Below are 23,535 nucleotides of genomic sequence, written 5' to 3' on the forward strand. Positions count from 1 at the left end.
GGGGGGGGGGGGGGGGTATAGAGAGGGTGAATCAGCGTGATTTACATTCCTTCGTCTCGACAACATAAAAATTCCTCTACGATAACTTTCTTTGTTCGTCCCTCTTTTTTCACTGCGGTGTTGTAGTAGTATGTATATGCGTATTGCGGACCCTGCGGGATGTTGGTATATGCGCGCTCTGATGTTGCGGCTACTGTATATACTTCTTCCGAGTTTATATTACATTTTTAAGCTCTGATTAAAGGTGATCTTCGTGGAGTTCCAGTACACGTATAAAAGAGCAACACTCTTCAGGTCTGGTAGTAGTACAATGTGGGTTATAAGATACTTTTACGCAGAAAAATGTATTTATGGAAATTGTTGAGTTTTTGAGGTTTTCCGAGATATAATTCTCAAGGAAGAAGAATTGTATAAATTTAATTAAAAATTACGTTGGTAAACTTATATTGAACGATACATGTAAAGGCTGTATAGGGAAATTCTCACACAATCTCTGTCGATTGCGGATCAAAGGGCAGCAAAAGTGCAGGACTTGAGAATATCACGATACATTCACCCTTGGAGCACACATGATGCAAAAAGATATGTATGCGTAGAATAGAAACTGGGCTGGACCTCGATAAATTTCTATCGTGGGTGATTCAAAGAACCAGTCAAAAGGTGGATCTACATTGAACTAAGAGAAGAGTATATATGTACTATATGTACATAGCGAGAGTGAATGTGTGTTGGGTGCTCTTTGCAGACCACTGGTCACGGCAAAAAAGGAAGAAGACGTGTTTGGGGATACGATATACGCGAGTAGGATGCGTAGGAAGTATGTGAGTGAGTTAGGAAACAGCGCGCGGCGCGCGGTAGAGTTGCAAAAAGCAAACGCAGGGGTGAATACAGTAGTAATGGCATTTCTACAATCTGGAGAATTGATTCCTAATACCCAGGTGGTGTGTTTATTGCATTTGCGGAAAGAGAGAGAGAGAGAGAGAGAGTAGTGAAAAATAAAATCTGAAAAAACCTGCCATGTTTCACTCATTTGCATTTAAATAGTGATTTTATATATTTGATCCCAGAGTCATGTTTGACTGAATGAGTTTGTACTACTGAAAATGCTACGTATTTTAACGGCTCTGTAAATTAATTATGTTCCTTCTTGACGAATGCGTTTGAAACGAGTCTCTTCAATTTCTCTGATATAAATGAGTAAATTAGGATTTTGAGCTTAAAAGGACTCGCTAAAGAGGACAGCATGAAAATACAAGATGTAAATAGTACGCAGTACACAGAAACTGAAAGAACTTTTGGTATCGTTTGAGTACGCGGGAGTTACAAACGCGTCACGACCATGGCAATCTATGTATACAATAAGTAAAGAGAGATCCTTGAAACTGGCTGCGAGAAAGAGAAAGAAAGAGAAAGAGAGCGAGCCAAAAAGCTGAAAATGATAGGAGGGTAGTAGTCGTAGTCATAGTCGTAGTAGAAGTAGTGGAAAAGCCAGTATATTTGCGTTAGGTTACGTAGTTGTGCGTTTAATCAGCCGTACGGAGAAAGAAAGCGGAGAAGGAAAAAGACAAGAGAAGGAGGAGACGGCATCGAGAATAAGGAGAAAATTCGACGTTTCGTGCGCGAACGTTTGAAGAAGAACGAAAGGGGGAGAAAAGATAGCGAAGAAAACACATAGGGCAGAGACCTTTAGAGGCAAGTTTATTGCGACAAGAGTAGAATGATAGAGGAACACATAGATTGCTGCACACACAGACTGTTTTGCAAGGGAATGTTTTTCTCGCGGACTTTTTACCAAAGTCCAGTCGTCGCCCACGAGAGTTTTGCGAACTCTTAAAAGAGAAAAAGGATTTCTCATATGAATGTCCTTTGCTTTTCTTCATGCTTCACCGTCTTTTTAGGCTAGTAGTTCGCTACTTCAATGGCTGCTATAGCTTGTTTTTCTCTTTCTTTTTTTCAATTGCTGGCATCTACCGCTGTCGTTGCTCTTATTAACAGAGTTGGTAACGTTGAGCGAGATAATGTGTGTTTGTGTGTGTGTACAAGTGAGTACTATGTTAGCTTAAAGTAAAATTCAAGTAGCCCAACTGGCTTGTACTACCACCCTTTACTGCAAGCCTTTGTCCCAGTAATTCTTGTGTATTGTATAACATACTTTTAAACTCTTAATCTCTCGAAATTAATGGAATTATTTAGTTTGTACAAAAATTAACCTTAAAAAAATTTTTATTTGTGTTTCAAAAGGTTATCTCTCTAATCGTGAATAATTTTTTATAGTTTGCCGTTACGAATTTTCAATTTTAACTGAAAAAGAATGCAGTCAGCTTAATAATGAAAAAGGAGCAATATTTATCGAGTGATTGACTAATTCATCGCGATATTTTTTTTTTATCGTCGAAATAAAATTTTTTTCGGAAAGTTCGTACCCACCGTACTCCAATGTTCATCAAGAATAATAAATGATGGAGATCGTATGTTACATATACATATGTAGGTACTCGATACTCAAGTGCAGACAAGTGCGCCTTGGAGGCGTCGATGCTGTGACAGATTGCCCCCAGTATTTTCCACCACATACATCATCGGCACTAACCGCAACCTTTAGTTCTACTTCGATACCCTAAGTTATCAACTTTGCCTAATTGACACCGAATCTATTGCCTTCAGATCGACTTTGCTGTGCAGGATATAATATTATATATACCAGGCTCCAACGAGATTAGCATTTTTGATATTGTGTTTCGTATAATGAAAGCTAAGCAGGATTATCGCCTTGGTGAGACTGACTCGAAAAATATTCTGATGCTTATAAATACCTGCACAACCACATTGATACCCTTGAATCTCGAATCCACAAAGTGTCTGCTTTTTCTAACGTTAAAATGCTGATTTGAAGCTCCATCAGCGGTATTTCACTCATTGGTTGTCTGGATATAGTATATTTCTCAACGAATGCAGCTATGGTTTTTTTTAGCAAAATGAGGAATTATAGCACGAACTGAAAACGAGTGCTGTAACGAATTTTGTTAAAAAGCCATATCTGCACCAGTTGATGATACTATTTTTTCCTAAGAGAGTCTAAAATTAGCTGCAAAATTGCGTATTTTAAGTTACAGTGGGGAAAAATCATATTTTAAGCACAGAAGTGTTAAAAACACAGTGTTAAAAACACACAGTGTTAAAAAAGCGTCTTTGATTACTATTGTACAGTAAATTGCCTCGTTTTCGAACGTTATATCATATTTTTATAAAAGTTTTTTTCGATTACTATTGCATAAAATTTTGTATGCAAAACGTGCCCAACTTTTTGCGCTCAGTGGGCCCTAAAACAACCCAAAAACGCTTTTTGGGTTCTTGTTTCATAAATAACTATTGATGCAATTTTTTACGATTTTTTTTAAAGCATTGGAATATTCAAATATCGAAAGAAATGCAGAACTCTTTGGACTATTGAAAAGTACCTTTGGGAATTTTTCCAGATATTCCATAAGTTAAAAATAACTTCAGAATCGGTATCGAAAAAAAACCAACATCCATATGGATTGTGGCACTTACGTGCGATATTGGGGTGTAGAATCTCAACTTTTGGATTTGTTTTCTATGTATTACATCAGTGAACAGGAGACACACTTGCGCGCACCAAACCATGAAAATCATAACGGTAACAGAAAATAAGGTACGAGTGCCGTGCCACAACTGTCGGTTTCGTTTAATATGACTATGCGTGTGCCATATTCTGATGATAAAATAGAAAATTAATTTATTAACTATCATTTTAACTACCATACAATAATTACCGCACGATATACTAAAACATTTTGACCCATTATGAAGCGAGTTGCAGATGCTTTTCAACGAATCAGATGACGAATAAAACGACTTCACATGATTTTTTTAAAATAAGAGGATAGAAGGATGAGTATATTATGCATGGGCTATGAATATATTTTTTCCGTAAAACGAAGCCTTCACCTTCATGACGAGATTTATTGAAAAAACATATTCATACAAGTTGCATACAATATTTTATAAATAATTATAAATATCTCCGATTGCATTGAGGCTGAACTTATAAGAATGCATAATATTCATATTAAGGAAAAAAACAAATACGTTTAACGTTAGAAATATGAAATTAAAAATGCAGTTCTGTAATGAATGTGCGGTTGTGTATATATGTATTTAGGTATTATATGTTTCCAGTACACCCTAAGGAGTCTTCCGACAACGCAGTGAAATAGCCAAGTACCAAAAGAAGAGAGAGAGAGAGAGAGAGAGAGAGAGAGAGAGAGAGAGACAGAAAAGTAAAGGCTAAAGCAGTGCTTTAGCCCGTTCATCGTCCTTGGCTAGAGCAGCCAGGCACAGTGAGGGCTTCAAAATTTTCAGCAAATTAAATACCGACCATAGTGGTTACCCCTTAGGTCCAGCCTCTGAGCTCAATAACTCATAGATGGAATGCGAAAGGGTTCAGCTACTGCCACCGTACTGTTGCTGTTGCTGCTGCTCTTTGGCTTTCAACGCTTGGCATCGTTTTTTTTGCCTCGAAAGAGAGAGAAGCCTTTCGCGCGCGCGCGAGTTACGTATATATTGAGAGTGGCTAGCTTGCGATGAAAAGGGCGTCGTCGTCGACGTTGGCGTTGTATGTGTATACCACGTCTATATGCAGTATAAGCTAGAGCTAAGGGTGGAAAAATAAAAGCATGCCTGTTTATCTTGAGATTTGTAGCTGACTGTTCTCGATATTTATTGGCCATGGGGTCTATATCGTACAGATTCCGGCCTGACGGACCGTTAAATTTTATTATGGTTTTCTCTCGCCTTTTTTCACGAGTGCTTATAAGCGCACAGTATATACATAAACGCACAAGCGGCTATACTCAGTTTTTGCTTGGAAATATAACGGCCGGCATTACAAACGATTTCATTTCGTATATTACGCTCGTGCTTTTATGATTATTCAAAGAGGCGTAACCACACGCTCGCTCGGTGACTACATAAGTGTTATATGAAAAAAGTTTTTGCACGGTATACAGCCACATCGGTTGCTCGATATTTTTTCGAAAATATAGTTCTTCTTGAAACTCGTCGAATTTACTTCCTCTCTCACTGATATTCTCTCATTTCTTGGTGAAGTTTTAGCCATGCGTGATTCTATATATCTTAATAAACTTAATGAAATTCAAAATATACTGCGCGTGTACAACAATAAAAGATGAGCGTGATAATTTGACGAATGGCAAATTGAAAGTGGCGCGCAAGGATCCGAGGCTGTAACTCGGGCTACCGTATACAGAGGAGCACCTCGACACAATATAATATAGAAAATGCAGCACGCGGAGCTGCCATAGAAGCTGCGGTGGCGTCTAGCAAGGCGCTAACCCACGCGCCTCATTATCTTAACAAATCTAATCTCGCGGTGGGTGTTTATAAATGTCTTGTTTTCCAACGGCAAGAGAAGACAGAAATAGAGACAAGTGGAAGCGAGAATGGTGCACACAACGAGCAAGATTCAAGGGGTTTACCCTCTATTACTCGACGCGTGTGCTGCATGTACGCCTGTAAGCATGCCTCAGGATGTTAGTTTCTTTTTGCGCCAGAGTGTTTTCGTCGATGCATTCGATGTACTCAAAAGCGTTGATTGTGGTAAAAAATCGACAGTCATTTCAAGAACGATAAAGTTAATGATTAGTATGACGCAAGCGAAAAAGGAGAAGGAATATTTGTCTTTGTATTTTACAATCCAATATAAGCATTTATACGTATACAATTTCATTATTTTTGGATTTTTTTTACATTTATGGCCATACAAATGTTCCAATGATATTTTGCAAAATTCTGTTACACTTAAGTGGAGGAGAATACTTTTACAACGAGTTCAAGCCGTCAACCATAAAAATTGGTTAAAAACTTACTTGAAAATTCTACGGTAAGTATTTATCGAAGCTGAAAACTTGTTTTAGTGGTCTTCGCAGTTAAATTGATATGCTACCGGTCTATAATGATTTTTTGCATTCAAAATGAAGCAAAAGAATATGGATAATTTTAATATTTATTGAAACTCGATTGATGCATTATTTTGCACCTATTAATCATTTCAGGTTTTAACGCTGGTGTGCTCCCTTAAATCGTTAAATTTTAGTTAAAAATCTTACTGCCAAATTAATACATCTATAATAAGAGTGGTTTATTCCTGGTTTTATTCTTGAATAACCCTCGTCCAATTTCATCACTATGTTTATTTAAAAATTGTCCATTTTAATTCAGTGAATGTGGCAAATAGAAAAAAAAATACTTGAGTGGGCATATGAAAGTTTCCACGGTGCACTGTTATCCTTGATAAAATTTGAATTTAAGTGCTCCAAACACGCATGTATGCCCGTGGTATGACCAGCAGAAGTCTTAACTCTGAGTAAGTGCTATATATGTCTGGCCTGCCAAATTGTTTGTAACATCTTAACCCACTAACGACAAAAATGCTTGGTTTTTTTGTTGGTTTTCGTAATGATTTTTGTTGTAGTTTTAGGCCTTAAAAAAATTTTGCATGGACTTTTTTCTATGTAAAATTTAATGCCCTTTCAGAAACTGAGCTCAAAATTTTGATTTTTTGCGTTATAAAAAAGTTCTAGCGACTAAAACAAAAAAAAAGTAAAAATTTTTGCAAAAAATCAAGTCGTTGATTTTTTTAGCCATGTTACCGCTAAGGAATCACGATATAAACATGATCAGAGGTGATCACGACTATAAAAGTATAGCAGGGAATTTTTATGGAATTTTCGAACCATTCCTTCGAACAAAAAATGGCTCATATTCATATAAAACATAACTCATTTTTACTCGAAAACTATTGAATTTAGAGAAAAAGTGCACAAAACTAAAGTTTGAAAAGGGGTTCGCTGACCCTCAGCTATGCTACTGTTAGCATGCATGCAACCAAATTTTAAACGACGATGAAAAAGATCTATCGAGATTGTATCATTCAAACATCATTAAACAAAATAATATTTCAGTTTATTGAGTGTCAAGTAAATAAAAGCATAAATAAAGTAAGAATAAGAAGTAAATTTATTTATGATTATAAAGGGAGAAAAGCCAATCAAGTTGCAGCGAAAATGTATTTGTGTCCTGTGTATATTCATGAACAAGCAAAGGAGGAAGAGAGAGAGATATATATATAGAAAGAGTAATCGAGAAATAGAAGTACAGTAGCTCGGTATGAGCACGCATGACTCGCTTGAGAATTGAGAAACGAACGCAGAGCTTTCGAAATTTCACGTCTTGGATAGCAGTGCATATAGTAGTGGTGGTACATAATTTGCACACAAAGTGTGGCCCCGCGGACGTGCCACGTACAGTGGCTGCTCGCGTGCGCCCAGGGATATTATGCTAACGTTCCGTGCATAAAGGTTTCCGCGTGTACTCCTACGCGTATATGTATGCCTCTTATTATTATTATATAAATGTGTGTATATGTATATATGCGACTCTCTTTCTCACTCTCTCATCTCGAGACTCTCCTATTCTAGTAGTATACCGCCGACTGCATACGCATAACCCTAGCTTCCTGTTTAGATACGCATAGGGCCTTTTCTTCTCCCTTCATCGCCTGCCAACCCTTTGCCTTGTCTTTGGGTTACTATTTCCATTTCCTAGGCCAACTTTCCTATGAACAAATAATAGAACAATTTCATTCGCTTCTCGCACACAAGTGTATTTCTATATCTAGTTAGAAAATACACTGCCTTGTGGCGTTAGTATCATGAATATATGGATTGAACCGATTTCGAAATTTTGACCATTTTTTGCGGGTGTTCTTCACAAGAGTACAATTTATCTCTCGCAACATTACTGTTCATTTTTAACAGTAATTGTTTAACGGCAATTTACCGCGTAGCTGAAATTTTCTTAAAAGTTACATTTTTGTCTCATAATAATTCTTTCGCTAGCTCACAGGTCAAACTTTTTATTGACTAACAAGCAACTTTTGGCTCGACAAGTAGTAAGTAACCTTCAAAAATACTTTCTTCAAAACTATGTGGGTAGCAGGATACACTACATTCGAGCGAATTGTGCAGAAAAGGGGTAGGGGAGGCAAGAAAATTCATTGAACTTTGGCGCGACTCGTGCAATGCACTCGCTCACTGCATTGAGAAATCACACTCTCACTTCGAACTGTAGTTCATAATATACGTTCAAGCTCATCGGAAACAAAATCAGCAAGCAATCACGCAGATTCGCACCAGCTTCTGCAGCTCCACAGTCTCTCGCTCTCACTCTCTTTTGCTCCCCATCAACAAACTCCGCGCAACGCCAACAACAATCCAAACAATCTTCCGCAGCCATGCAAATCGCTCTCGCTAGCTCGCGAGCATATAACCTGAAAGTGAAAACGTAGTCAGGCAACTATATCCTCTTTCTCTCTTACTCTCCCGACTCGCCAAATTTGCTCACACTCGCTCTTTCTATCGCGACACGCAAAGTACTTCGCGGACTTGACTAAGTTCCCTCCGTGAGAGCATCAGCAGCAGCACACTATGCACGATACTTAGGTGCGTCCTCACTCATTTTCACCGCAAGTAAGTCAGATCAGTGAATATTATTATGCCTTAAAATTTACGAAAATCGACAGATATTATTCAATTTTAAGAAAGCATTTTTTTGCTTTTTGCATAATATTTTTTTAATCACAAAATTTTAGATTCGAGTACCTTTTTTGTAAACTTTTAGAATGAAATTTTCTCTTCTTTTGCATTTTATGGCGTTTTACGTTTATGCCTCGCTGCGCTTGGGCTGCAAACGTGGCACTCGTGGGAACACCTACTTTCCGCACTCGTTGCGTAATCTACTATTTTGATACAGCGTGCGGAAAGTTCGTTTTTCGCAGTCACACTGATAGAAATAATCGTACTGCGTCATAAAAAAGGCCGTTGTTTGTCTCAAGAAGTACAAAAAATCTTGAGACAGGCTAAAATTTAGCCTGACACAGTGCAAAAGTGACCCAGTATCTTTGCGTCAATGACTCGCCACTGGGCCATCGCAACTTCGTGCTCGCACTCCGAAGTTCTCGCGCACGAAACATACAGAAAAAAGAACCAAGATGCACAATGAACTGATTTGATTTTCTCATCCAATTCACGAGCATTGACTAATATAAACATCAGCTACTGCAGCCAAGCAGACGGCGTGTGGGCAGCAGTAATGCACGTCTTACGCGTAGTAGAGATTCGCGCGAGGCCGAGATCTATTTATAGGTTAACAGACACTTTGACTGTTGAGTGTTGACACACGCACTCCCACGCACACACACACACACATCGCAGACTACGTAAAATTATGTGCACGCTCATCACTCACATGCTGCATAGAGACGCACTCACAAGTCAGAAATAGATCGAGCCGCTGAGAGTATGAAACGGCTAGCCTGGCAGTAGTCGTTGGCAAGTTTTTAATACAAGTTCTAAATGCACTCGACAACATCGAACATTAGACTCGGCTGTGTGTGTGTGTGTGTGTGTGTGCGTGTGACAACAGTCAAAGTAGTGTCCGTTAACCTCGCACGAATCACTACTACGTAGGACGCACATTACTGCTGCTGGATGCCGTCTGTTTCGGTTGCAGTGGTTGATGTTTATATTGGGAAATGTGAAGCAGAAATTTTTTAGCCAAGATGGTGGAAGGAGATTGGGCAATAACACAGGGCTCTTATGGGGCCGAGCCTTAAAAAAATGTTTAAAAATGTATGAAAATTATTTTTGGGATTCGAATGCGATCAAAATAATCTTTATATAATATATTCATAAACTCGCTTTAAACAGTCATATCAGCCGAATTAACGTCAAATACCGGGTCCAAACGTCGTAATTAACTAATTGCAAGTGAACGGACAGACAGTTTTGCGTGAAACTTTTTTTTTAACAATATACATCTATAAAGATTATTTCGATCGCATCCGATACCCGAAAATAATTTTCATACATTTTTAAACATTTTTTTAAGGCTCGGCCTCATAAGAGCCTTGTGTTATTGCCCGATCTCCTTCCGCCATCTTAGCTCAAAAATTTCTACTTCACATTTCCCAATTGTTCACTCCTCGTGAGTTAGATGTGAAAAGCAAGTGAGTTCGTCTTGCGTGTTTATTTTTTTTTTGTTTTGCTGTATGATTCGGGCGCGAAGAGTTCGAAGTGCGAACACGAAGTTGTGATGGCCCAGTGGCGAGTCATTGTCACACAGACTCGCGATCACTTTTGCACTGTGTCAGGCTAAATTTTAGCCTGTCTAGAGATTTCTTGTATTTCTTGAGACAAGCAAAGCCTTTTTTACGATGCTGTCTTGTTATTTTTTCCAGTGCAGTAGGATGCTTCAAAAGTAACAGATCCCGGTGCTGTGGCTACAGCGTGCGGAAAGTTCGCAAGCGTGCGGAAAAACGAACTTTCCGCAGCTGTATCAAAAAATAGTATACTCAACGAGTGCGGAGTAGGTGTTCCAACTCGTGCTCCTGCTTCCTTCGCTGCGCTTGGGCGGCAAACGTCGCACTCGTGGGAACACCTACTTTCTGCACTCGTTGCGTAATCTACTATGCACAGTTCGACGGTGAACATTATTCTTAAATTTGTTATAAAAAAAGTGTTTGCAACTGGTGAAATTGTAATTTTTATTGAATTACGTCAGACGGATATAATGATTGAAAAGCAGAAGTACATAAAACCTTACTAACGAGTCCATTTCTAAAAGTATAAGTTATTTCAAGCATTCCGAGGAGAGCGAAAATTCCGAGCACACGATTTTTCTTTCTCTTTCTCTGTGTTTCTTTTCTTGCCGCTAATAAGAAACCCGTCACGTAATTCTAACAGCAGTGGCAGTCTTTAGTCTCTCCTTCCGTTGGCAAGGAAAAGAAGACCTGATTCATTATACAATCTGGGTCGAGTGATTAGCATGCGACTGACTCGACCTTCGCGTTACGTCTCTCGCGCAGGCTCTTTCCGTTTGCCACTGCCATCGTCTTCGTCGTCTCCGTCGTTGTCAGCGGTTAGTACCCTATCCTCGCGCGCCCAACTCCCTTCTAAATAATGTAAGGCGAGCGACAACGACTCTAGCTGAGGTAGTTCCCGCGAGTACAAGACCGCCGTTAGCTCTCCTTGCGGACTACCCTAAAATCTCGCGGACGTGATGCTCTCCTTGCGCTCCTCCCTTGCTCTCTGCTACAGTACGAACTACTTCTGCTACTCCTGCTTGACAAGGAAGACTTGAGCCTCACTCGCTCTCACATTCCAGCGTAAGAACGTGTCGTGCACAGTTCATACATAGCACTATTGAACGTGCATTTTCATTGTTAAGAATAATGCATATTATTTACACAAATTTATTATTCACTCGACATGTACTTAAATATAAAATAGAGCATTTACTTAAAATTAATTAGGGGCTAAAGTTGGTATCTATTTATTAAACAGAATACTTTGAAAAAATGAAGAAGCGGCTGAGAATAAGAATAAGTGAACATAAACAATTGACCAACCCAACCTCAGTCGTGTTTATACATGTAATGAATAGTAAGGACCATGATATGAATCGGGGTGAGGTGGAAGGTTTAGATCACGAAGCAATAGTTATTTATGTAACAAGTGCCCAAAAAGCGTTACAAACACTGTGCGCAAAAAGCTGGGCATGTGTTGCATACAAAATTTTATGCAATAGTAAGCGAAAAATACTTTCATTTAAATGTGTCATTTTACCGCACACCCGTGGTCAAAATGGGGCATTTTACCGCACACCAGTGTCCAAAAACGCTTTTTGCGCACTAAAACATGTGCGAAAAAATACATTTTTCGTTTATTGCATAAAAGACTTTTAATTCTTGAAAAGGATGGCCAAAGCAGCAAAATTTTAATGTTATTTATTTGCTATTTACAGTAAATTTTGTCCTATTTATTTGACAAATTTGGTTTGTAATAACAAGATACTGCCTTCAACGCCATAATAATTTTAAAAAAATTGACAATGCTAGACGTAAGAGTAGAAAAATATCATCATAGTATTATAGAATTTTCCAATTGTGTGATACTATTTCACTCCGTTATCCTGAATTCTAGTGGATCTTGTGTTAAAAAACATCAAAGATCTATGGTATAATTTTTCTCCGCTTAATTTTCCTGAGGCGATCGCATTTACGGGAAAGATTTTTCAGTGAGTGGGGACTTGTATATGAGTGAGTCTCTTGTACTGTCTCGGTTGCGCCTGCAGGTTATGTTCTATAAGAGCACAACTCAGAGATAAAACATTTTTAATATAATTAAGTAGAAATCTCTGTGGTGCCTTCATTTGACGGCTAAACCCAGACGATCTTTCTCATTTGGTTTCGTGATTGTATATCTGTATATAGATACTGTACACAAGCTTAAAAGAGAAAGAGAGAAACCGAAAGATGTAAGAAGGGTTGTAGTAGTAGTCAGTCCTTGCCTCGAAGGCATGTTAATGCACTTCAAGATCTTAGCACTTACACTCTAACACGCACAGCAAGCAGCTAACCTATCCACGTCTCATCCCAAGCCGCGCTCATTTCTTCCTTATACTCTCTTCAACTGTCTTTGTCTTTCTTTCTCCCACTCCGCTATCCTTTTTGTATATGTCCCCTTGGCATTTCCTCTTTTCCTCTCTCTTTCTCTCTCTCAAACTACTACTATAACGTACAAGACGTTGCGCTGCTACTACCATTCGCTCTCTAGAGAGCTTTCACCACCGCGTGCAAGGCCTTAAATCCGAATCTCTTTGCTTCGTATACTCATTCTCTCTCTCTCTCTCTCTCTCTCTCTCTCTCTCTCTCTCTCTCTCTCTCTCTCTCTCTCTCTCTCTTTCTCTCTTTCTCTCTCTCTTTCTTTCTCTTTCTCTCTTTCAAGGTGACGCGATTTACGTGCGGAATGTGCGGGAAACACTGATTCCGGATACTGAAAGACAAGGCGTAAGATAAAAATTACTGTAGGATTGAGTGAACAGAAAGATACAGCAAGAGACAGCAAGAGACGAAGAAAAGGGTAGGCGCAAGCTTGTATTAGAATAAAGGGTCTCTTTTTCCGAAAAACATTTAACAAAGCTCCAAGCGCCTCATGAACTTGCGGAAGTCTTTAATTCACTTCGTGCTCGCGTCCCATGGTTGTCTGATGGTCTTTCTCTTACTCTTTCTTCTATATTTTCTCTGTTTATTGCTCGAGGGTTGGCGAGAAGCTACGAATAGTTTGCTAAGCTTTCGCCTTATTGACAGGAAATTAAATTTGAGGTTGTGGAATTTTACATTAGCTTGATATTGTTTGAACGGATAAATCATATATGAATAAGTTTTATGCTTTCAATAAAATTTGGATACTTCAATTTTTAAAAGTATTTAAATCAGTTAAATGTTTTGTTATCTGTTACTTAGAGATAATTTTTTTCCAACCAAATAACCACCCGATCCATCAATTCAGATTTTAGAGACAATATTATGTTAAAGTATATTAAACGTTAAAATTTGATTAGCGTTTAACAACTGTAAGTACCATAGCAACCCTCAAAGTAAGCATCTTCGTAATTTTACTTCAAAAATTAGCAATCTTAGCAGTAGAGCGTGATGACAGCAATATTTAAAAGAAAAATTATTATTTTACAACATTTTTTCATTTTATTTCCTCAAGCTAAAAAGGGAGAAAAAGAATTTTACCTTAGTGCAGGGAATATCATGTAAATACGTCTCGCCTACTTCTAGAAAAAAAAATTTTGTGTGAGTTTTCTTTAAGGAAAATGTACTAAGCAGTCTGCCATCAGAGCTTTTTAAACGAACCGAGTGCCAGAATTGGTGAATAAGAAAAGAATAGCTCGAGGCACTTGTAAGTGGCTAGGCTTACATGCAGAAGCGAGCGAGGGAGGTGCAAATCAAGCCACACGAAAGAAATCTTAATTAACGAACTTCATTGTTTCTCTTTGTGAAAGCAGCCATGTCGGAGAGTTGAAGAAAATTCGTAGAAAGCATATTGCAGGTAGCGGGCTGAGAAGGAATATTCTTAAATAATAGAGTGGGACAATGTCCAAATAAAAATGCTCGGCATACTAAAGTAGCCTACAACTTCAATAAACTTTGATTACTAAAAATACAATGTGTCTTACGACTGACAATAAACCTATAAAATAAATTAAGCATAATCTAATTCATTTGACAGACTATAAGTAATACCTTAAGTCTTGTTAGGCGAGGGGGTATGGTCGTGGATATGAAACATTTCGATTTTTTTATATTGTTGCATTTGATTCAACATACTTTCAGAGTATCCTGTCAACATTTCAGTCCAATCGAAGCCGAATTGACATAAATATTGTCTGAATATCTACCTTTATATCTTATTTTCCACAAATTTGGTTATGAACAACAACAAACACCATTACAAAAAATGGTTGAAAAAATAAAAATATCTTGATGTCAGTACCTGCTCAAATGATTAATAAATTAGAAGTGCACAAAATTTCAAAAGAATCGGTTGAGTTACATTTCTCATTGATCTGAAAAATATCATTTTGAAGATCGAAAAATGTGTATCTTTGAGCTTCGATTTCTTAAACGACATCTTTAAAATTGTCAAAAAAATTTTTTTTAGCCATTCCACTTTATTGAGGGACGGCCATTTTTTTATAAATCGAACCCAGAAATGTCCGATAAAAAGTTAAAAAACCCGAGCGAGCATGGTAAATCTCTTGTGTTTAATGATTGATTGATATGGATAAGCGATTAATCTCTTTACACATCGTCAGGCCTTAATTATATCAATAAACCAGCATCAAAGGGTTGTAGGTACAAAATGATCGTTACAAATCTATTATGTACCTTATAGGCGTTGGAAAGCCTACGGTATGCATAATCATTTTATTGCATCGAAGTGCATAAGGTCATTCAATAAGCCGGCATATGCAGCCAGGATCTGCATGACCCTCGCTTATCAAACGAAAACGAAAGTAGCTGCGTTGGGGGCCTGCAGAATTCTATCCTCGTGCATTTAGCTCCCCTTTACGTGCTGTGTGGGTCATTCTCGTGACAAGCGATGATTAACGCTCGGGTCGGCATGAATCGTCCGGCAGTGGTGGCGGCTTGTATGCATAGCAAGCTGAATCCGCACACGCAATGACAGACAGGTGCGATCTGTGCAAGCTTGCTGCGCGTGCAAGAGAGCGAGAACCTCAACAGGTGGTCAGTCTGCGCGTTTATGTACTACTGCTGCTGCGTGCGACCGAAAGCTCGCTTGGCCATCCATCAGGAGAGCTTAGTGCTTGCCCTGGACTATCACCCTCTCGCGCACATTAAGCCATTCACAGGCCTGTTTTACGGCATGACAGGTCATGGCTAAGCTTCTTTTTTTCATCAAGCGTAACGCAATTTTTTTTTCAGTGCCACAACATTTGGTTCCCGAGGCCTACCACTGCACAGCTCGCGAGAGTCGGCTACTAATTGTTCTAACGAATATTACACTCAATAAAGTCAATTCTCATGTTAGTCATCGATACCGATCAGAGTTTAATAACTAATTTCAAAAAATTACGGAATAGGCAGTAAAATAATTTTATTATTTTTTCTAAAAGTTTGATTGATAAAATAAAAGTAGCTTAATTATTCATTTTAAATAATTGATGTGTAAGCGTTCTTCAACTAAAAATCATTCAGTCTTAAGTATATAACTATATATTTTTATAATTAATTCATAAAATATGATACTTTAAGTTTTATTTAGAAAAAAAATAATTCTTTTCTTGGAGTTTGAAATTCATAGAGTTCAAGAAAAATTCTTTATTGCGGCAAATATTTTGTAATGCACAGAGACATCTATGTGAAGTAAACGCATATGGAAGAAAGCTAATCAGTGTTGAAACGAATAAAAACACTAAATATAATATTCAGTTAAAGGCTCAATCAGGGGCTTGTGCACGCGCAGTTGACTGACATGCTTACAAGGTTCAAGTATTCGGACACATGTTTTTTACACAATATATCCTCTCTTCAATCGAGCTGTTTGAGTGTCATTTTATCCTCTCTTTCCCTTGTGTAGTTGATATTATATACATATATATTCATGCGCTAACTGAACTAGAGAACAATACAGATTCCCTTTATGTGCTACGTTCTATTTGTTTTCACGGAAAGAGAGCATAGCTCGCGGCAAGCAGTGTGCGCATTTATCGGCTGTATACATGTGTTATATAGCAGACTCGTGGTACCTCTGCGAGCGCAATACTCACCTCTTCTTTTTTGCTCTCTCTCTCTCTCTCTCTACTTCTATATATTATACATCTACTGTTACCGCTGCATGTGCATACGCCACGGCCGTTGTGTACCTTTGTTCTCTGATAAAAGCGCAATGCGAGGCACATGTTGTGCGCACATATAGCATGCATAAAGCCTAGCGTTGTTTGCTACACACTCTTTCGCTCTATATCTCTCGTCAATATTCTACTAAGAAAGGTAGACATTCATTTTTATTGGAGTTTGCTGTACGTGCCCGCGCGCGAGCAAGTTTTTACTATTTTTTCATGTTTTGTACCGAGCATTGCGCGTGGCTTATTAGGTATACGTGGTCTACGTTTGAGCTTGTTCAAACACGAAGAAACAATTTGATTGTGCAAGGCATTTTTTTATAATTTTCAGATGAAAGAATGCGCTACGTAATTGTGTGCACTGAGCCAGTTCAGAGGAATTTCATATTGAAAAAAATTTTAATATAGAATCATTTACTTTTTTTTTTGAAGCTGCTACGCCTTGAACACACATAATTCAGTTTAACGAAAGATCAACTATGTCAAATCTAAGTTTGCTTAGACTTTTCAACCAAATATAAAAAGTTAAAGCTCGAATCAACGATCAAAACCGTTTTCCATAACTGATTGAACGTTCATGATTTTATATACGAGTTATATAAAAAAAGTTAAAAGCTTAAGAAAATAATCTCAAACTAATTTTTACTCTTAGGTCGTATAGAGCGCATTCAAAAATGATAATTCTCAAAAATTTCAGCTGTCTAGTTTATCTCACATAAATCTACAGGGTCTCAAAAATTAATTTTCTTTTTTTAAATTGAAGGTGATGCTTAACCCCGAAGGTTACCACCGTGTGCTAAAAATGAAAATTTACTGTGTAAAAGTTACTTTGCACAACTGTTCAAAATTGTATCCCATTCTAAATAGCCGTTTGTCCATTTTCAGAATTAAAAATTTCGATCTTATTTTGCAGAATAACTACCTAATAGATTGGTATGAAATTTGATATAGTTAATCATTTCAACAATAAGGAGGGCTCCACGAGGCCGCTTTTTGAAAATCGTTCTTGAAAAAATGTTATTCAAATTTACATTTTCAGGGCTTAGTCAGTAAAAAAACGAGGTTGTGGCATCATCTGAATTCTATTTTCCTGAGGTGACCATGATAAATTATTTGAACGATGGATTTTTATGTAAAATTTCACAAGTAGCTCAAATTTATTATTCAAAGACACACTTATAATCTCAAAAATAAAATAAAAATATAAAACTACAAATTTTTACCTATTAACTTTTACCTGCTACTTTTAACTGTTTTACTTGTTAATTTTAACCTGTTTCTCGTCTTCAAATATGCCAGTATTGTAAGGTACTTGGACCAGTGATTGACCGCTTTAGATCAACATGTGAATGACAACTTTTCGAATGCGATAATTATACTTTTCCTTGTTATATGATGATGTTATATGATTGTTATATGAAATTATGCACACATCACGCCTGTTAAATAAAACAATGTTTTAAGTCCCATTGCTGACTATCTGCCTGAGTAGAAGTACAGCGTTGGACAATACTTTTGTTGAAAGACTATGAACGTTTAATCTCATTTTGGAAAGATTCAAAATCTAAGCGTCTATAGTGACGAATGGCGACTGACTGTACTCCGTATCAGAATTTACAGAGGTTGCGCATAATGGATCGATACGAGCGTTACAAAATTGGAGGAACCACATAGCGAACGATTCTCGTTTACCGAAGGTTTTATATACCTTAACTTCATCCCCGCCTAGGCGGTTTCTGCCTACATCGATATGGGTCGACAACGGACCTCGTGTCGATCTTTTCACAAAATCGGGGAATTCTCGATCACCACAGTTTTATAGATTTTCTAAGTTATCCATTCATACTCGTGGCAGCGGATAATCATTTCTCCGCCATGCGAATTATATTTTCGCAAGAGTTTTATTAGCAAAGGCATAAGAAATAAGTGATGGATCTAAGCCGATCAATTTGGTATTGTTTACGCTGACCGCACGTGTCTGAAATTATGTTGCTTTCTATCTGTCGTGTGTGTCATCGAAATTATGCCCACCAAGTCGCAATACATGTCTAACTGCTTCTTGCGGTTTTATTAGTTTCTTTTATAATTGTATTTTATAGTGATAGGTTGCATCGTGGGTTGTAACAGAAATGAGGAAAAAACATGTTTGCTCTATCAAGACATTTAATAAAAATTGGTATGTTAGTCTTAGTGTCTTTGGAAAGAACATGCCCATTCAATAGTTTTTTGTTTATGAATATGATTTTTAACAAAAAATTTGAAATTCTCATCAAAATTGACATAACCAATTATGATTCAATTATTTTCTTATATTTACCCCAGAAAAGCAGCATAAAATGGAAAAAAAAGAAAATTCAACTTTGAGCCCTTGTAGCTCAAGGTATAGCTCATATTTACGCATCATCGATACCTGGTATAATAAATGCATACTGCGTTGTGATATAGTGCCTCAATAGTACAAGCCAAATAACGTTGGCAGCAGCAGCTAAAGAGAGAGAGAGAGAGAGGGGAGGAGAGAGAGAGAGAGTAAGAGATGGGGTCGATACTTATTAGTAATCCGAGATCGTAGCATCCATTAGGAATTCCGATTCCGCGATAAGTTGCTCTCCCTCCGAGACGCGCGGTGGCACACTGTAGCAGTCGTTCACCGCCTTGAAGCGCGCGCGACCCGTCTTGTCGACGTTGTCATTCGTTCTCCAGCTAAGATTGAGCATCGTGCCCACATCCGAGCGATACGTGCTCGTAGTTACTGCGTCTTTAACGTTCCCAGCTGCTGACTGCCGCCGGTAGCCGTGCGCCTTGCCTCATGACCAATGAAATTATTCGCTTTTACACGCACACACACAAGCTGCTGTACTCGCTTCGCCATCATTTCACCCTCGCACACATCTGAATTCGAATGTAATTATACATATATAGATGTGCGAAACTGAATATCGTCGATTATAAATGAATTTCAACGACGGAATGATGAATTGCCAGGCTTACGTACCTCATATGTCACTTGAATGCCAATTATTCTTGCTTATACACGTTGTTTTCAACTGATTCAATAAGAAATATTACCATTTTACAAATATATTAAAATTATTATTAGCATATTCTTAAACAATCGTGTAATTAATTAATCGAGTTGATAAATCTAATACTACTGTTATCATTTTTTTTATACAACATTATAATATTATATTGACTAAAGCAGTTCAAGTGAGCTTGCAAAAGCCATCGAGGAGTAAAAACGACTAACGAGGTCACAAACCACAAATCCAATAAACAGAAGAGGTTTTAACTTATATAAACAAGTTTGAGCAAGCGAGTTCTGTTTACGATATACAGCCGTCTACCTGGCCAACAGTTTTCCTTTTATTCTTTCCTTTTTTTCGGTGATTCTCGCGCTGTAGAGAGAGGGCTAAGTAACGACCACTCGAACTCTATGCAACTGATGGCAACTTCAATTCATTAATTGGTGTATATAACTTTTTCACTTTAAGTTACATCTGCCGCTCTAGACTCTACTTCCACTGCTATATGCTGCTATACACATACACACACCACACTTGCTTGCGCATTCACCAATCTCTTGACTCGTTTTGTGAGTGTCTTTTTTAATATTACTTTCTTTACTTGGATGTGGGCTCTCTGCAAGTACTTAGTGTAGTTTACCGCTGAATTGATAATTCACTTCACTACCCCGCCCCATTCACTTGGATTTCTTGGATATTTTCAACCGACCTATGTGATAATTATAAAACCTTATTAGAATTTGTTATTGTAAGTCATTAGTTCACTCATCTGAATAAAGCATTCGACTCTCAAATTTTTTCCATTCGAATGGAAAACAATCAAAGGCTCGGAAATATGGTTTTTTTAACAAAGATATTCATCATAATTCACGAAAATAATACTTGTGAAGTAAGAATTGATGAATAAAGTACAGATTGTAAAAATTATGCAAACAAGCTCTTACAAGTGAATCGAAGATACAAAGATTCGAGCAAAAGGCCAAGAGAGCGAGGCATTAGATGAGAACCAATTGAATATCGAAGAGAGAGAGCACAGTTTTGGGGGAACAGAATATTCAACGGGTCGGTGCGGTATTAAATGTCGGTTGGCCCGTTTCCACCCAGACGAGCTTTTGGTATATATTATTGCGACCCGCTCCACTGTAATCGGCCCGTTGTAGTCGAAGCAGCTACTTGAGTTTACACAGGTCTCATTCAATTACCGCTCTGGCGTTTTTTTTAATTTTTATTATTTTTAATTTAATATGATGCTAAACTATCCATGCGCTACACTTCTCTTGCGTATCGAAGCTTGCAGCTTGTTGTAAAAACAAAAAAATTACAAGTTCCAATGAAGAATGAGAAATTTTAATTAAAATTTCTTAAAAATAAGTAAAAAACTTAACCAAGTCAGACGCGTACATTCATTAGGTATACATACTGTAATAGTAATTTACGAGAAGCTCGTCGGTTCACTGAGCTCGGGCTGGAGATCACACACAAAACCTTTCGGTAAGCTACGAAGCAGTGGTATAGCGGCGCATAGACAGGATCCCAAGGATAATCAACCTCGTAAAACCGAATAAAACTATATATCAAAAGCCCCGCAGAAAAGCAGCAGAAGCTATCTCAGGCTGCTTCTTGATAAGCACACAAACGAAATTGATTAACCGCGCATAAAAGGGGCCCTACATCAGCGAAGAAGCTTCTAATGCTAGACCTCTTCCCTACCTTTCTCTCTCTCTCTCTCTCTCGCTAACGCTCTCTGGATGCAAGTACACGGAGATGGCTATGATAAAATTTGCTTGCCAGCACGTTGAAGGAGCATGCTGCAGAAGAGGATATGTGGTTGTATATATCCTTAGCCTCTATCCTCTCATAGAGAAATGAGTTAGCGAGGACTCTCGAGTTTGAAGCATCGATGGAATTAACGTAGGGTAATGGGTTTAACGTACGCGGAAGAGTAGTGAGCAAGTATATATGTACGCTGTAGAATGGTTCTTGCAAGCTCTCTCTTTCTATCCTTCGTGCTAGCCTTTATTCGTTTCTCTTTCCTAGGATAGCGCGCACGCCTAACGATTGTCGATCTCTCTCTCTCTCTGCATCTTCCCTTTCATCATTATATTATATACAGCGAACGAGCAAATAGTAGTCTGCGAATTTCTCTCTTCGCAAGCAACGACGTTTATTCGATCATTCAAATTATCTCGATATCTCATCCACACCTTTCTACGTAGAGGAGTTTCTTGGCGTGCTTCTTGGCTCTTGGTAGAGGAAACACTGCGGTGAGAATTCTCGTCTTATATTTCACCGAGCAGCAGGAGCTTGCTGTGGAAAAATTAATTCCATCGAGCAAGATGTGACAAACGATTGTTCGTGCGCTCTCCCGACGCAACCGTATGTGTATGTGAAACATCTTTTTATTTTTTCTATCGAATATATTAGGCAATGTATGAGGAAATTTTACCAACAAAAATTTTTTTTCAAATTTTGGTTACTGTTTAACATACAAATTTTACAACATTTCATCCAAAATTCTCTTGAAAATTTACCATCAAACGTAGAATTTTTCGTTTCTTTATCAAAAAAATTGTGGGTAACCGTGAGAAATAGTATATTTTGCATCTAGGGAATGAAAAATATATTATTTGGTTCATTGCGACTTTGAGGTTATGTATAAGATCAAGTCCAAGGTCACCATTAGATTCATATTCAAAAACTACGTTTAACATAGGGTTCATAATTTTTTTTGTTCACTTATTCCGGGAAATTTTCAGGGGTTTTCATACTTTTTTCCCACCCTTAACAGTCATTTCAATGCAAAGTGACTGATTTCATTTTTTCCTCCCACTTCCCGTCCAAATTCAATGTCTCCCTTGCAATCTTCATTTTTCCTTTTTTCTTTATTTCCTTTTTTCATCTCCATATTACACATGTTCTTAGCCGCAGCTTGCTCGAGCAAATCTGCTTTGCTTTGTCTCTCTATATACGATATCCAAGGACTCTTCATTAAGAATGCAAAATTGCCTATTCATATTCAAAAATTTTTACATCTCGAAGCTTGCAAGTTCGCGCGTGCGTACGTATACTGATTTGCCGCATCGCTTCTGCGTAGAGCTAATTTATTCGGATTCGATCCTCGTAGCGCTCACAATCTTCTGGTTGGGGAGTAATCGCCGCAAATCCTTCGTACAAATCTTTTTTTTACAAAAATGAATTCATATAATTCACCAGATACGTTGGAAAATTTTAATTTAACGATTATTTTGTAATCCGTTCATTACCAAATTTTAGTTTTATGTACATGTATTTGGAACCATTTTAAGTAGAATTCGTCGAGCAATGTTATGTTGAATAGGTAATTTACATAGCATATTTTAGCAATTATTATAATTTGAAGGTAACTCAAAAAAAGGTTGACTGACAGTTTTCAATCAAAATTTAAATTTTTAATTGAAAACAGTGCAGAGATTCCATCATTTATGAATTGTCAAAAAAGTAAAATAAAAAACATTACCTTCCGTAATAAAAAAGTGGTAGGAAGATTGAACGAAGTTCTCCTTGAAAAAATCTGCTAGTTAATACTAGCGCACTTGGATTTAATGTGGGAGCTATGTGGGTTGCTTGCTAGTAGCTAGAGATACAGGCAAAAGCTCATAAGGATATGCGAGAGTTTTCTCTACGTAACTAGTCTCTCGTTCTGCAGTAGAATCATTATAAATAGTCATAATTACAACGCGCGAGAGTCGCACACACGCTCGAGTTCACGTTTAATTCAATTACACTGATTAACGTAGTCGCTGCAGCTCTCTCTCTCTCTCTCTTTCTCTCTCGCTCATGTAGCGACTAGCTTACTTCTGTAGCGCCACTTGTGCTTGAAGGCAGTGGTAGCAGCTCGAAAGCCAAAGATATAAAGAGAGACTCGCAGTTGCGTCAAATGTATATAGTAAATTAATATTCTCATTCTATGTGTGCGAGCGCGCGAAAATCGGTCGAGAGCTATAATACATATAGGCGTGTGCATGTATGGACGAGTTACAAAACGCTTAATATGATTATCTTCTCAATGGCGAGCCAACGAGCAACTGCGATCATGTGTAGAATGCGAAAGTTTGACTGCCTGCCCCGCCGTTGTGTTTCCAACTGAACAATGTATAATTTCTACGACGGGCTTATGATACGTAATATACGTTTGCTCACCCACGAGGCAAAAAGT

At 37.9% G+C, this 23,535-nt stretch overlaps 1 protein-coding gene across 6 annotated transcripts in view; it reads right to left on the minus strand.

The window, feature by feature from the left end:
- LOC106656492 (putative mediator of RNA polymerase II transcription subunit 26) overlaps nucleotides 1–23,535 on the minus strand; it is a 197,211-nt gene that overhangs the window by 51,267 nt on the left and 122,409 nt on the right. The gene's annotated exons all lie outside the window — the stretch shown is intronic.

This window comes from Trichogramma pretiosum, unplaced genomic scaffold (genome assembly GCF_000599845.2).
Source record: "Trichogramma pretiosum strain Unisexual culture from Peru unplaced genomic scaffold, Tpre_2.0 scaffold92, whole genome shotgun sequence".
NCBI lineage: Eukaryota > Metazoa > Arthropoda > Insecta > Hymenoptera > Trichogrammatidae > Trichogramma > Trichogramma pretiosum.